Consider the following 16,322-nt stretch of genomic DNA (forward strand, 5'->3'; position numbering starts at 1 on the left):
CCCAGGCCGGGAAGGCAGGGCTGTGGGCTGGCAGAGGCTGCCAACCCTCCTGCCAGCCCTCTTGGTGGGTGGAGGCTTGATCCAGCAGGGCTAGGTCCTTCCAGGCTTCCTGTTCCTTCTCTATCCCTAGGGTCCCTTACTTTCTGTCCTCTGCCCTGCTTTTTGTCTTCTTGCTGTTGACCTCATCATCTTCTCAGTCTCAAAGTGATTTCTCCGGCTTGTCCCCAGAACCTTCCTTTTATGTAGTAGGGGTGCCTGGCCTTTTCACAGATGCCTCTAGTATTCCTGAAAACAGCCTGCACACAGGCTAGCTGGAATTCTCATTTCTGCTCCAACCCCTAGGCTCCTTGCTGGCTGTATCACTGGGCAGGAAGTTTGGCTGTCCAGGGATGGGACTGGGTGGGGGTGGGGTGGGGAGTTGTTGACTGGCCGGGGCAGGGAACAGAAGAGGCCACACTAGTGGAAGCCGGCTTGTCTCTGAATGGAAGGAACAGAGACAGAGGGATGGCTGCTTTGGCACCTGCAGGGAGGGGAGGGGGCATGCCTAAGTACTACTCCACCCAGTGGTCCTGGGTCTAGATAGACGCTGTCTCTGCCTTGGGGCCTCTCAAGGCTTCTTGGGGATACAGGAATGAGAAATCCCCATGGGAAACAAGGCTTCTCTCTCCTGTGGGAAGCCACGGGCAAGGGTGGAGCGAAGGTGGGGGTCAGTTTGCAGGAGTTGGGGTGAAAGTCTGTGGTCTCACTTTCTTGCCGGGTCCCCCAGCGATGTCGGCTCTTCTGATGGTCTGTAAATGTGCTCTGGGAAACCCAGGTGGCAATATGAAGGACGTGGCCATTCAGGCAGAGGGCCATGGAAGAGGCACCTCTATTCATCTGGAGCAGAGTGCTGGCAACCACTCTCGTGTAGCACAGAGCCCCAAGCGTCAAGGCAGGGAAGGCTCGGGCGGGGGGGGGGGGGGGCGTGTGTCAACAGCTGCAGTACCCTGGCTCCCGCACGCCCTCCCCACCCCGGCTCAAGACATGCTTGTCCAGCCCGGAGTGGTGTATTAAGAACGAGGTGGGCAGCTGCTTTAGGCAGTCATGCCCAGACAGGTGCCTGATGGCTGGGGCCCTGACTTCAGCAGAAAGGTAAGAGAGTCTTGGGGACAGTGCCCGCCTGCCGTAGTGAGACGAGACTGGAAGATGCTGAGGGTCTTGGTACTCTAAGAGCTTTGCAGAACAAGATCTGGAAGGATATACCAGAAGGAATTTTATATCACACATTCTTCCCTACAGAGGGAAGAGAAGCCTGTAAGTGTTTAAAAGCATACTTCGTGCAGTGAGGTTAAAATAAAATACGCTTTCTTACTTGAGGGAATGATGTTTAGTTGTTTCCAGGGAGGGGGGGGGCGCAAAAAACGATCAAAAATCCCATTTCTGTCTGTCCCGTTAGCATCAGAGTGAGAAGCAGCACCAAAGACTCAGAGATCACATCACACATCACCAGTTACACAGATGGTGTAGCAGTACTTCAGAGAGAGAGGAGGTGACTCGCCCCAAGTTCCACAGCTAGGTGGATGCAGAGCCAGGGTCCTGAGCTTGTCTCACGGCAGCACAAAATGGGTTTGAGGACGATAGCAGCCTGGCTTCAGGCCATTGTGCTTTGTGGCAGGATCAGCCAGACCAGGGCTGGGACCCTCTGCAGCCCCACCAGGGCAGCGCCAGGACCTAGAGGGGACCCCGGGGAGCCTGAAACATCCGTCCAGTGACAAGTTGAGGAGACTGTGCACCAATGAGGTGTCTGTCAGGGCTGAGTGCGGCCGGGGAACCAGGGAAGCTGCACAGGAACCACCTGGGGCGGAGAGTTGAGAGACGTGCAAACAGCCCAACGTGTAACGGAGACGAGAACATCCCGCTCCAGAATGTTCTGGGACGGCTGTTCTAGAGCAGCCTACTTTCAGGCTTGCCTGGAACCATCGTGAAAGGCAGCCAGTAGCTGCGGAGCAGACAACGGAGAGGAAAGCGCCAGGTGCTCCTGTATTCTCACGGGAGCGCCGCTCCCAGACTCTGGGCTTTGCTTTCTGTTTCTCGCCAGAGGGGCCGAGAGGGCTGCAAATCCAGCTTGCCCAGCAGATCTGCCACAGCTTCTCACTCGGTGTCTCTCCACACACTTCCTATTTTTACTCTTAATAACCGCGCTCGAGGTTAGCAGGGTCTCCCTGTTGCCATAGTGAGAGGTGATGGCGCCAGCCTTCTCAAACGCTGGACTCTTGGCTCTAAGGGAAAACACAATCCAAGTTGCTGTATATGGGGGTTTGACCGGGGAGATTTAATGCTCCATTTTCCAGCCTTTGTAACAATGGCAGTTTGTGCTGGAAAAAAAAAATACATAAAACCTTGATAACAAAGAATAATGGGCAATTCTGGGGAGTGGGCACCTGAGAATATATAGAAAATAAAATTTAAATTATAGAGATGATAAAACTTCAAGAAAATTTAGAAAACGACAAATGCATGAAAACAGACACTGCTAACACAGCCTCTGTGCTCTCCCCCACGCCCCCACAGACCACCTCACCATCTTTCATGGCCAGGCCAGTGCTAACGACAGAACAGCCTTTAGTACAGACATAGTCAGCATGCCGGAAATGTGTTCTGGGTGGCTCCATCCTGCAGAGTTGTATGTATAGGTCAGGTGCCCTTCTCCTTTTCCTCCCCGGTGTCTCTTGAAGCCACGTGGTCACCACTGAGCCACCACTGTCTGAATATGCTCCTTCTCTGAGGCAGGTGACTGGACTCCTTCGGTCCCTGCTTCCCCCCCACACACACCAGCACAATCCTTGCTAACCAAAGGACGGTCTCGGACCAGCAAAGTGGCATGGGTGTCCCCCGGGAGATTATTAGAAAGGCACACTCCCGCCTCCCCTGGGATCTGCAGGTCAGCACCTGTGTTTGAATTAGGACTCCAAGTCTGAGGATGGTTGAACTCAAGCTTTGCATCCTGCCGAGCTCCAGGGCAGAAGGCACAGACCAGCTGTGCAAGCTTCTGAGCATGCAGAGGGAATGAAGAGGAAAGGGGCCAGGCCAGTGGGATGCCTCCCCCCCCACCCCCCGCCCAGTGTGAGAGTATAAGGAAATTCTATAAGGCAAATCCATAGAATATGCAAGATTGACAAGTGGGAGCCAAGATGGCTACTCAGGGCGGGAGTATGGGCTCGGGTAATACAAAAGCCCCTCATTTTCACTTCCACCTTACAGACGCAGGTAAAGCACAGAGAAGTCAACGTGATTACTCAGGGCCTTACCACTCATTGCTGGTAGGGCCAGGATGCAAAACTGATTCCAGAGTGTATACTTTGAACCCCTCTGAGGATATGGCCCAGAGCTCCAGCTGGACAGCAGCATGAGGAGGCTGGTTTGCACTAACGTCAAAGGGAGTCACTTGACCTTGGTAATTACCGATAGCCCAAGTCAGGATTCGAACTCAGGATGCCTTTAGGTACCAAACTGAGAGTCTTTCCACCTTGCACACTTCATCAGCAAGGCTGGAAGCTGGTCTGTGCTATCAGAGCAGCCTCTCCTCCAGTACTGACCCCTGATTCCCACCCATCCCCACCCCTCGGCCCTGCCCCATGCACTCAAAGACAATTTCCATCATCTTTCATGGTGGGAAGATACAAAGGGCAGATAGCTGTTTTTCAAATCAGGAAGTGATAAAGCAATAGCTTAACATCAAATCCAACTGCTCCCTTTTACAGCAAGCCACCAGGCCCAGAGAACTCAGGTCTTCCCTGCTGAGGTCATGCCCTGGATTCATTGCTCCCTGGATCATGCTGGCTTCTTGGTCTCTAGTGGCCTGAGTTACCTGGCTAGCCGGCACCATGATGCTGGCTTCCTAAATCGGTACCAAGTCTGCCTCAAGCTTAGTTAGGCAGGAAGATGCAGCTCACACATGGGCGTAGAACAAAGTGTCTGCTTGCTGATGACGGTCCAAGCCATGCAGAAGTGTGTCCTGAGACTCCTGAGACAGGCAGCCTTCCTCTGGGACTTTCCCTGTCCCGCTTCCCAAGGATAGCCACTTAACAGAGCCCTCTCGAATGGCGCCTTCATTTTCCTGCCAGCCATTGGGCTGCGCAGGATTCCTGCCACAGCAAGGCTATTTTTAACAAGCATCCTAGGCTTTGGGGGGTTGAGGAGAGGGGTAGCAAAAAGATTCCATTTGTATATTTTTAATTCATGCACATTTGAGAAGGCAGTGGCGTTCTCATCCCTGCTGCAAGGGTTGTGGGCAATTGATCAGGCGCTGAGCGCGCCGGGTAATCCTTTTTCTTCCCGTAACAAGGCTGCAGGGTTTCCACGGGTGGGGGGCCATGCTTCCCAACGCCTGGTTGTCTCCTGATCCCACTGCCCCAGCTCTCTCTCTCTCTCAGACCGCCGCCTGGAGAATCCTGGCAGGGTCTCCTGGGCCAAGGAGGTCTGGGAACCTGACTCTTGGTGCCAGACTCATATTTAGAAATGTCTCCAGCCAGACTTTGGCGTCTGTCCCACATGGGCCCAGGGCAGGGGGTGCACTTACATGTGCTGTCTACGAGCACATTCTGAGTAGGCAGTTCTCTATATGAATATAAACGCGGCCCCTTTGTGTGGAGGAGCTGTGGGAACCTGTGCCCCTTGGGTACACAGGGGTGTGTGCCGGTGGACAGTGAACTCCAGGGAGCAGGAGGACAATTGTCACAAGGCTTGGGCTGGGCAAATGGTGGCAAGAAAGGAGAGCCAGCTCCTGGTCCACTATCTACACGTTTTCTCCATTCTTTCCCCAGGTACCTAGGGCATTCCCCTGTCTCAGAGGGGCTTTCTAACTTTCAGTGGGCCAGACTGTGCCCCCCTGTGTTGCCTTTTATTCCGATGGCCCTAATCTGTGGGACAAGACTGAGGCCACGTGCACCAGGCCCGTTCTTCCTCTCTGTGAAGGGCTGGGCCCTCAGTCTCTCAGATGGCATGGGTAAAAAGTAGCCAGGGGAGCTATCATCCCCAAGGCACTTCCTGTGCTCCCCCAAAAGCCTTCCTGAAGAGCCTTCTGCTTTTCATGTTAGAGCATGGTGATGGATGACTTTGACTCACTGACTGGACTTTACACAGTAGCCCTCTTAGCGGACGGACACCGAGTCTCAGTCCTGGGAGCACCCTCTTTGCGGACAGTTCCTTTGGGGGAAGGCATGCTGGTGCACTCGCTTGTGTCTCTACTGTTTAATGAGCACCTATAGGGGCAAGCTCTGCACCTGCCCGGTGGTGGCCATGATATCCGAGAGGTGCGGCGGTGGGAGATGGGGTAGGGGACTTTCTTCTCTCAAGATACATCTCAGCGCCCCGCCCCTCTGCAGCTCTGTGCTGGGACCATCCGGCCTTGCTCTTCGAATTCTTGCTGGAGAAGAGGCTGATTTCTGGTAGCCCCATTTTTCTGAGAGAATCTAAACACATCCAGGAGATTTCTGCCTAGCGCCTCCTACTGCCCCTCTCCTCTCATTGCAGGCAAGAGCTGGGGTGGGGGTGGGGGAGTGTCGGGGAGACTGAGGAGACCTGGTAAACGTGCCACTACGGAATAAACAGTGATGGAGCAAAAAGGAGCTCAGCCTCTGCTCCAAGCCAGCAAACCCCAAATTCAGATGAAGGGCAATGTAGGATGGTAGCTCTGTGTGGCTCAGGGGGCCCTTGGGATTGGCTCCTCCTTTTACAGGAACGACCTTAGGATCAGAGGAAGTGGGGAGGCTACTTCAAAGCCAGCGGTGGACCTCGGAGGCCAGAGGATGGTGAGAACTGGAGCAGAGCATGAGGCTGCCCTAGGTATCTCTCGCCCTTGGGAAAATTGCCTTTTCATATGGTTGGGGGTGGACATTGCAATTTTTCTTTGAGGGTTAATTGTTTGGCTGACAGCACAGATAATTAGGAATGAGAATCCTGGAGAGAGGGTGACAGCACCATCTGCTGTGAATATGTTTCAGCCCCACCCCACAGGAGGGCCAGGACGTGCTGTTCCTGCACACGCACACACACACACACACACACAGAGCCGTCAGCAAAGACGTGGCTGCTCTACCGTTTGCTGTCAGTCCAGCACCAAGGGATCCGGTGACTGTGTCACCTGTGGGCCAGGATAGTGACCTTCCCTCCTGCACCTGTACACACAGTGGGGCTCATTTAGCAAGTAGCACTAATACCAGGGGCTGATTTTTTTGTTCCTTCCTGTGCTCTAATGTGTTGTGCCTGGTCCTCTGCTGGCTGGAGGCAGGCATTTGGGGCTGTGCAAGCTACAGGGAGCTGTTATTGTTTGGGGGCATCTTCCTGCCTCAATCAGGATCTGCTACTGGCCCTGGCTGGCTAGCCTCGGGCCTGGGCTGCTTGCTCCAGAGTCAGGCTAGCCTTGGCTGTTATGGCCAGTAGAGCCACTTCAGAATCAAGCTGAGAAGCCATTGTTCGGAGTAGGAGACATTTCTTCACATGGGCAGAATCCTATGGGGTTATCCTTCTCCTTTTCAGTTCTCATGAATAGATCACATATGTAGGAGAGCATATGGATATCTACATGCCTTCAAAGGGAGTAATAGTATCCATCTTGTCTTCCAAAGCGGCTCTATGTCCACCACGCTGCTTGCTGCTTTTGAAGAAGGTCCTCAGGTGCAGAGCTGTGGGGCGGTAGCTGGAGGCCGGTAGTTACGTAGCACTTAGTCGTGGCCAGTTCTCTTTGGGCCTGAGATGCTCCTGTTGCCTCAGTATCTCTCCAGCTCACTTTTCCTGCTTCTCCCCCTCACTCCTCTCTCTTTTCACTCTTCTTCTTAGACGTTCCTTTGGAGAAGAGACCAAAGGCACGGCTGTCTTATCTACTCCCTAACAAGACGAGTGGCCTCTGGCGTCCCTCCCACTCAGCCCTCATCCTCTGTGGATAACTTGACACTTAGATGAAATTAACCTAGCACAGGGATGCTTCCCGGAAAAAAAAAATGATAAATGAAAGTTGGAAGTGCCGACCCTGACCTTCTCCAACTTACTGTGTGATGTTGGGCAATCATCTCAACCTCTCTGTGCTTCCGTTGCCTCATCTTTGGGATAACTCTTCACAGAACGACTGCAAAACAGAATGCAAAAGCAGTCTCTAGGGAGCAGTCGTTACATTCGTGGGATGTAGGCCACTGTCACCATCCTGCTCCAGGAGTCCACGTAGGCTGGAGGGAAGCCGTGTGCACTTCGGTTCCCTTGCTCCCTGCTTCCTGTGCCTGGCGCTTCCTCTTCCGGAAGTTGGTGTCGGTCACCTGGGCTGCTGTTTTCCATTCACAGCCCCTTCTCAGCAGCTGGCCCACTGAGGCTGAGAGGACCCTGCGTGGATCTCAGCCATGTGGGCAGCAAGCTGGAGTCCAGGCCTGATGAGTGGGGCGGGGCTGCAGCCACTGTGGTCCCAGTGTCCAGAGCAGGTGGTGCAGCTGCAGCTGGAGTCCTTCTGACTCCTTGCAGAATGTACCCCGTAGTCTTGGCCCTGACATGTCAGGACTCAGTGGGACCCGTACCAGTGCCTTCGTCCCTTGTGCTGGGGGTGGGGGTGGGAGGGTGTCTCTCGTTTCTTGTCTCGTCCTTGGAGTTAAAGGGCTGGAAGGACATTCATCATGGGTCACAGGTAGGGTGGTCTTCCTGGAACTCCCAGCCTCCAGCAGCCCAAAGCCTTGCCTCAGGATTTGGCAAGTAGAGAAATGTCCTGTTCTCTGCCCCTCCCATTGGCAGAGTGAGAGCATCCATTTCCTTCCTCTCCCAGAACACTGGGACAGCTCAGGGGTCCTGTTGGTGCTCTGAATTGAAGCCTGAATGACAGCTTGCATGTGGATACCTGATTGAAAAGGTCTTTTAAGTGGATAGAATGAAGTATGCAGAGGTAAGAAAGAAATCAGGAATGATGGATGTGTATATGCGCACGGGTGTGTGTGTGTGTGTGTGTGTGTGTGTGTGTGTGTGTGTGTGTACATGTACATGCATGCTTCATGTGCTGAGCACTGTCAGTGGGAACCCTACATGGTATAACCACCAGGCACTCTGGGATCTAATAGTAAAGAACAAAAAGAGGCCAGCTGGAAGATCCCAGAACAGTTCACGCCTGGACTTGTATGTCTGGGCCTAATTGTGATGGCGACCTCTGTTCTCCTCACAGGTCCCCCCTGAAGAAGCTGGGAGCTCGAGTCTCCCCATCGCTGAGGATTAGGCCAGCCGGAAGAGGACGAGAGAATGGCTTGGGCCTTACCCAGGCCTGAGCAGTGAGTCGCAGCTTCTTGGACCTGGAGCTCCGACTGGGAGGCTATACCGTTGGAGTGACTCAAGAGGAATTGATGCTCTGGCCTCCAGCGACATGTACATGGTGTAATGACAGGTAATGAACCTGAAGCTGGGCTATCCTTTATCAATGATATGGCAGGTAGGGGAATACATCAGCCTGTATTCCACACACAATGTCAGCCTCGAGAAGATAACTGTGCAAACAAAGCCCATGCAGCCTGATAAGATGATAGATGGACACCTCCGAGTCATTTGTTTTCACCCATGTGCTTGCTGAAGCCAGGTACCAGAAGATTTAGCAACAGCTGAGTTCACATCCTAAGCCTTGTGGGAAGGCCTGGCACCATGGCTATGCACGTAGCGTATCTTATTTGAGGGATTCAGAGTACAAATCAAAGAGTCACTGTTGTCACGCAGGAAGCAGGGAGGTTGTGTCAGCAAGGAAATTGAGGTAGCAAAGGGCAAAGGAGCTCTTACATACCCGTGACACACGAGGGGTAGACCTGGAGCTTTGCATCTTGGGACCACCTCAGGTTTGGTTCAGATGCCTGGAGTTTGGGTGCCGTTTGGTATTGCTCATGTAAAACAGAAAAGCAGACTGTGCCCAGCTGTCCCTTCAAGGCAAGTGGGGGAAGGTTGAAAGTGCCTGGGAAGGTCCTGTGGAGGGGTGTAGCAGAGTCTAGCAGCTTTTTTTGGGTCTAGCAGTTAATCCCAGGATTTAGCCAAGACAGGAAGCATCAGGCAGATCCCTAGGACTCAGAAGACATGGCCTCTTGAAACTGGAGGGACAAGGGGCTGATAGGGCTGGATATACCAGGACCGAACTGCTACTACTGGTTGTCTGGTCTGTACCGCATGCACCATGAGGGTGACACTCTGGCAGCCTCCCCCATGGGGAACAAAGAAGGCTGAGACAGAAGCAAAAATAGCTTGAAGTCTTGGGAAATGACCTGGGGCAATGGGAGAAAGGCCAATGGCTAACAGCAGGAGGCCCGAGAGGGTGTGGCAAATTCCATCTAGCTCAGACAGAGTTGAGGTCTTGGTCAAAGCCAAGGGTTGGGGAGGAGGAGAGCATTAAGACTCCTGGGTGGCCTTGTTTTAAATCCGTCAGAAAGAATACATTGAAGGAATTTAGCAAGCTAAGCCCCTCTCTAGAAAATGCATAGGCTACAGGCCACAGGTAGGGGTGCCCCTGGACTCCTACCTGCTGGAGGGAGTGGAAAGGAAAGGAACTTGTGTACTTGGAGCACTGGGGCCTGGCTTCGCCTTGGGGTGGGGGAGGCAGCTCCTCCGGTTCTGGGTTAAACAGGAGCATCATGGTCCACATTCTTGCTCTGGGTGGAGCAGCTGATCTACACTTTTCAGACTGGGCTGGGGACTGGCCAGGGCTGACCCTGAGAAGGGTGTTTCATGGGAGAAAAGTTGGGCCTGAGTAGAGGCAGCAGAGGTCCTGCCCTGCAGGGATGGGCTAGGATTCTGGTAGCATGCATTTTCAGGGATCACAGCTGCACCATACTGATTAACCAATATTTGCCAAGCACTTATTTTATTAGTTGCTTTTCAGTCGCTGAGACCAAGTAACTGACGGAAACAGCTTCAGGTAGGAAGGTTTTAGTTTGGTTCGTGGCTTGAGGGGATGTAGTTCATCATGGCCTCAATGCTGCTTGTTATCGGTGTGAACGAGGAAGCAGAGAGCTTGGACTGGAACCAGAGCTAGGGTGCATGCTGTATTTTAAAAATGGCCTGGCGGTGGCCTTGGCAGATGGAACCAAGGGGCACCTCGGAAAGTCATTCACACCATGCAGGTGGTACCCACATGGAAAGTTTTATTACAGGGGGAAGAGAGGGGAAGAAAGAGAAAACAGGAAGGGTCTGAGGAGAGGAGGAGAAGAAGAGAAAGAGAAAAGGAAAGAAAAGGAAGGGAGGAGATGCACACTACCTCATTGGGGGGGGGGGGTCTTAAAGAGGAGTTTAAATAAGATGACGTTGTCAGGGCGCTGGACCAGCCAGAAGGCTAACAGTATAAACCCCAAACCATGCCACTCTGGCCCTACATCAGCTGGCCTCCTATCTCAAAGGGTCTATAGCCTCACAAACAGCACTGCAGCTGGGGACCAAGTCTTCAAACACTTGAGCCTATGGAGGACGTTGAACATTCAACTGTTGACATCTCTCAAGTTACAGGCACTGAAGCCAGACTTCTCCAACAAAACACCATGGCCAAAGGCAAGTTGGGAAAAGAAGGGCTTATCTCATCATATAACACACACACACACACACACACACACACACACACACACACACACACACACACACACACACACACATTATCCCTTATCCAGGGAAGTCAGGGTAGGAACTCAAGGCAGGAACTTGGAGGCAGGAGCTGATGCAGAGGACATGGAGGGGTGCTGCATACTGGCTTGCTCCTCTTGTCTGGCTCAACCTGCTTTTTTTTTTTTTTTTTTTTTGAGACAGGGTTTCTCTGTGTAGCTTTGGTGCCTGTCCTGGATCTCACTCTGTAGCCCAGGCTGGCCTCGAACTCACAGAGATCCACCCAGCTCTGCCTCCCAAGTGTGCCACTGCTGCCCAGCTCAACCTGCTTTCTTATACCCTCCAGGATCACAAGCCCAGGGGTGGCACCACCCACATCAATCACTAATTAAGAAAATGCCCCCCTCCCCCAGGCTTGCCTACATGCTAATGTGCTGGGAGCATTTGCTCACTTGAAGTCCCCTCTTCCCAAATGACCCTACCTTGTGTCAGATTGGCATCGTGGCAATGGGGCAGAGGAGGTAGCGTAGAACCAGGTCCAGGCCTTAAGTATCTCCAGACATTGTCTTCCTATGAGGGAAACTTGGTCTTACTCGGGTGGCTCAGGAGAATTCAACAAATAGAATTTGCAAAGCACTTACCTGAGCATCTGTCCCCATAATAAGTCATCAATGCAGTGAAATTATGTCATTATTGGGCTCTCATGGGGTAGCAGTGGGGCTTGGAGAAGTCCTAGATTCTACCTGCGGCTTCCGGTAGAGAACAGATTTACAAACCTGGCCATCAGAGGTGCTCCGGCCACAGGATGGGGGTCAAGGTAGAGCCTTGCACTCAGAATTGCTAAGCATGTTTTTAGTGCTGCGGCAGAAGCTGCGCTCAGAGAAAGACAGGAGTCAGGAGAGGCAGTCAGGAATGTCGGAGAAATGTTGAGCCGAGAGAACACGTTCAGAATTCTTGGAGAGTCTGCCTCCCTACATCCCACGTAGTTTCCCAGAAGGGGGCCACAGAAGCCAAGCTAGGTCTGGAGATTGGGACCAGCCATGGGTATAAGCCATGGTAGTCACTTTAAATTTGTTAGTAGCCATATTGGAAAATGGAAAAATTAGCTAGTGTCATTGATTATAGCAATGTGTTTCATTGAACTCAGTATGTCTAGACCGCTGTAACTGCAGCATTTAATCAATATACCATTACAAAGGAGATGTGTGTTAGTCTTCCTACAGAGACTTTGACATACTGGACGCACTTTATACTTAATGGCCCATCTCAGTTAGGACTGGCCACTTTTCAAGAACTCAGTGGCCATATGTGTCTGGTGGCTACTGCATTGCCCAAGATGGTTGTAGAATCTAGAATCTCTTTCCAAGGAGCTGCTGAAGGCCAGGTGGGTCCAGAGCCAAACAAGAACAGAGTTTACTCTTAGGTGGCTTTCTTACAAAAGATCTATAGTGTCTCTGGAGAAATTTGTGGAGGAGACAGGAGATGTCTTTTTTTTTTTTTTTTTTTTTTTTTTTTTTTAAAGGTAGGGTCTATGTAGGCCTGTTTGGTCTCACTATGTAGCTGAAGATGACCTTAAATTCCTAGTCCTCCTACCTCTGCCTCCCAAGTTTAAGATTTTAGGTGTAAGCCACTATGCCTAGCTACAAGAAATGTCTCCAGTCACTTGCTCACTAGCTAACAATGATGACTTGTGTTCTCTGGACCCAGCTTGGCTCCTGCTTCTCCAGATCGTTGACTCAAGTCTCTCCTGCGTGTGAGTTTGAGACTGACTTCAGGCAGTTTCTAAAATGTCCGAAAGCATTCAGAGCTTCATTGAGAGCAGAAGTAATCATTTCTATTATGCCGGGTAGCCACGAGGACTAAATAAAATGGCGTGTAATTGCTGTGTGACACTTGGTGTCAAGAAAGACTTCTTTTTACTTTTGTGAATCAAATGGCAACAAATCTGAGTTCCTTTACGGGTTGAAGTTGGCAGACTTCCTAGCCGGCGTTTCTGCAGTTCTGCCTCTGCCCTTCCCCTGCATGAGAACCTTGGCACTTTGCGACTCAGGAAAATGAGGTTGGGGTGGCCAGCCTTACAGACCTTGGGGAAGCTCCGGCCCCCAGTGGCTATCTGGAGCAGCCTGTGTCCATCCTCTCTAGGGTGTTGCCACCCCCAGAGTGCACCCAACACAGTGAAGGCTGTCAGCCAGTGCGGGGGTCCAAGTCATCCTACTAGCTTGAGGTCCCACGCAGTGATCCATCAGTGAGAGTTTCCCATCAGTCTTTGCTCTTCCGCTGTAGTCTCAACCTTTGAACCAAGGACTCAACCCCTCCCTCCACAGCCATAAAGATGCAGCTCCTTAGGATAAGAAAGCCCATATTTCATTGTCAAAAAATATGGCCACTCTCTCTGGGAAACGGGGAACAAGGTACACTTATTATTCCGTGGCTGTCATCGCAGTTGCCCCTGGCACCCAGCAAGCGCAGAAAGCAGTAATTGCCGTGTTTTTATTAACACAGTGTCCTACATGTGTTGCTGGAACTCCGCAAGGTCAAGTTGCCCTATGCACAGGCTCCATCCAAAGAATGCATTAAATAAAATTTGCCTTCTGGGGGTTCTCTGAGACTCACATGAGCTCCTGTGTAAGGAAGGCTTTTGTAGAAATAGTAAGTGTTTATGAGACTCTGGGTTCCTCCAAAGGTTGTCTGGCCTGAGAGCTGAGGTGAACCATCTGCCTTGATTCCATGTCCCTGATTTGGAAGATGTCTCTTCTCTACCTTCTATTATCAGGCTGTGCTTCAGGCCGTGTCCTCTCAGCAGAGTGCTCCTACCAGGGGCTCCACCTCCAGGGTGAGATCCTGTTAGTGGTGACTGGTGATTAACCTTTTTATTCCACACACACACACACACACACACACACCCCGCTCTGCTAGGGGGACTCTCTAGCCAGGTGGATTTGGTTTCACTCAGATTATTGTGGTTGTTCACAATCTGGCCTTCTGTTCAGTGCAAGGCTGTGGATCTGGGGGAGCCCTGCAGGTCTTCCTGCCTCTCTAGTGTGGGCCTGGGGAGGACTGTAGAGGGAAGGGGCCTGTAGGCAGATTGGTGTCCTGCCTGGTGTGGAGGGGACAGGATCAGGGGGTGCAGGAAGGCAGAGTGGAAAGTAGCTGGGCATGGGCTGTAAGGGTGAGGCCTAAAGCAAATGGACACTTCCTAGGCCTCTGGCCCTGAACTGCATCTCTGGGTTGAGCACTCTGGACCATGTGGAGTGAGGGGCCTCTGATGCTCCCTGTGGTGGCATTTGTGTTATTTTAGAATAGAGGTGCTCTACGGCATCCCAGCAGGTGCCTGCTTCCTGCTGCTGTGCTTGATGGGTCCCCAGCTTTTGAGCTGTGAAAAATCTTCTAAAACCTGCATCATTGTGGCTTATGATCAGTTTTAGATGGTAGTGTGGCATACTTGGGTGGCAGTGTGTGAGGGAGGGTGTCACAGAATCCAGCACACGCAGACAAGGGTGTTAGCCTGACTCTTCTTAGTTGACTGTGTGGCCCTGTGCACATCTCTGAACCTGCCCTCGTTGTAACATCCCTCGCCATTAGGCGGATGTGAGGAAGTGTGGAGCTGTGATTTCACCCCGAGTCGAGGTGCACCTACATCTTGAAAGAAAGGGGTTCACTGATAGGTCTCATGGCCCAAGGCTGGTGAGAACTGTGGTGACCCCCTTTCCACGCTGGATCTCCAGTGCACTGCTCTCTGCAAAATCGATTGGTGGTGCTTCCTGGGGACCCACGGGGAGCAGCTACCCGTGTGTTACCTCAGGCTTTGCAAAAGGGAGAGGCAGAAGGCCACATTGCCCTTGACTGACAACCTTCACACATGTACTTAACAATTTTAATTTTTCATGATTCTTCTGATAAAAATAGTGCCCAACTAAAAACAAAAACATTTGTATTTTCCATCTCCTTAATTAGTTTCTAATTTGGGGGTTCTTATTAGCTTAAAAATCATCTCACTGAAATGGCCCTCAGATGAGGAAAGAAACATGCAATGCACAATCAATTCCAGAGAGATCTTCCTATTTAATTATGCTGATTGGCGCACTAGAGACCCCCGCAATATGAGCCTCTCAGAATAAGCTTGATTTGTGCTATTTGGTTTTTAAAATTTTGGGGATGCATATTTATCATGTTCAACCCCGTGTTGTTCTCCTTGAGATTCTGACTTATCTTTTGAAAGTGGGAAGAAGATCCTTAGGGGCTTCAGCTTGGACTTCCTCCATGGCCTCCCTTAGGAAGGACTAGCCTGCTGGGAACACCAGGTCTCCCATTTGTCTGGCAGTCGAGAGGCAGGCTGGGGAAGAGTGGGCTGGTAGAACTGTGGAGCTGCATGGTGGAGGAAGGCTTCCATAAAATCATTTAAAAGGGCCAATCCTGATGGGCGGTGGTGGCACACGCCTTTAATCCCAGCACTTGGGAGGCAGAGCCAGGCGGTTCTCTGTGAGTTCGAGGCCAGCCTGGTCTACAGAGTGAGATCCAGGATAGGCTCCAAAACTACACAGAGAAACCGGGTCTCGAAAAACAAAAAACAAACAAACAAACAAACAAACAAAAAAGGCCAATCCTGCATCAAAGATGTTTCCAGAACAAAATTCTAGAATGCACCTTTTTCACAGACACTAGGGGACACCAGTTGATCAAAGAGAGTTGTCTCTCTCACTTCCATACCCATGACTAGTGTCAGCTTTGCTGAAAATTGGGTAGCTAGATACACCGAGAAAGGGACTATAGTATCACCCAAGTATTAAAAATAAATCTTGAAAGAAAGAATCGTAGAGATGTCCCACCAGGGTCCAGAGCTCTTCTGTGTACCCACAGCTTTCGAGCAAATGCTCAGATGTTCTGGGCCTCAGTCTTCCCATCGGTAAAATGAGTTTCAGATCATCTGTTCCATACCTCACAAGAATGACTTCGTACAGTAAAAAGCCCAGCCAGGGTCAAAGGGTGAGTTGTGAGTCTATTTGGTGCCGATTCCTGAAGACTTCCATCTGCACATAGATGCTTGCAGGCTTGCACTGCCTGGCTCTGTGATGGAGTGCCATCCCACATCGTGTATTAGGCTCTGTGTGCCGGCTGCCATCCAATACAACCCAGAGGATGGTCATCAGTACACACTACCATGTAAGACAGTAAGACAAATTCCCTGCTTTTGGAGAGCTCATGGTGGAGGTAGGCCTGCCATAGAATCAGTGGTAGACCTAGAAAAACCACTCTGGTGTGGATAAATAAACGGTCCTGATTCAGAGCAAGTTGATAGCGCTCTTAGCTAGCATGGTCTGTGATGGTCACTTGGATGGGTGACACTGACTGGGAGCCACATACTATTTCTGATAAGGATATCTCAGTTGTAGTACCACTCCTGCCTCTTGCCTTGACACCCCCACTCCCATCCCCATCCCCCCACCCCATCCCGCAGCCCAGTTTATAAAGTTTGCGTGCATTCCTGCATGATAGGACTTGGGCACCCAAGCCCTCCCTGTGCAGAGTACGGTTGATGGTCTCTGCCTGGCCCTGCCAGCCTCTCCCATCATTTCCCCCCCACTCTGTCTTCACTAGTTTCCCAGTAGGGTCTAGGATTAAACATCTATCCATACTGCATCACTTCTGCCCTCTCTTTAAGCCATGGACATAGAGCAATGTAGTGTGACTTGGACACTCAGCATCATCAAGCTACTCCTTAAGTGCCCGCAGACCACTCAAAGACAAAATCACTCAGG

The 16,322-nt window shown here is 51.5% G+C and overlaps 1 protein-coding gene across 1 annotated transcript in view; it reads left to right on the top strand.

The window, feature by feature from the left end:
- Zbtb7c (zinc finger and BTB domain containing 7C) overlaps positions 1 to 16,322 on the top strand; it is a 337,455-nt gene that overhangs the window by 70,557 nt on the left and 250,576 nt on the right. The window contains exon 2 of the mRNA XM_015992670.3: positions 8,171 to 8,386. The gene's annotated coding sequence lies outside the window, so the exon portion shown is untranslated. The remainder of the gene's footprint in view (positions 1 to 8,170; positions 8,387 to 16,322) is intronic.

This window comes from Peromyscus maniculatus, chromosome 19 (genome assembly GCF_049852395.1).
Source record: "Peromyscus maniculatus bairdii isolate BWxNUB_F1_BW_parent chromosome 19, HU_Pman_BW_mat_3.1, whole genome shotgun sequence".
NCBI classification, from domain to species: domain Eukaryota; kingdom Metazoa; phylum Chordata; class Mammalia; order Rodentia; family Cricetidae; genus Peromyscus; species Peromyscus maniculatus.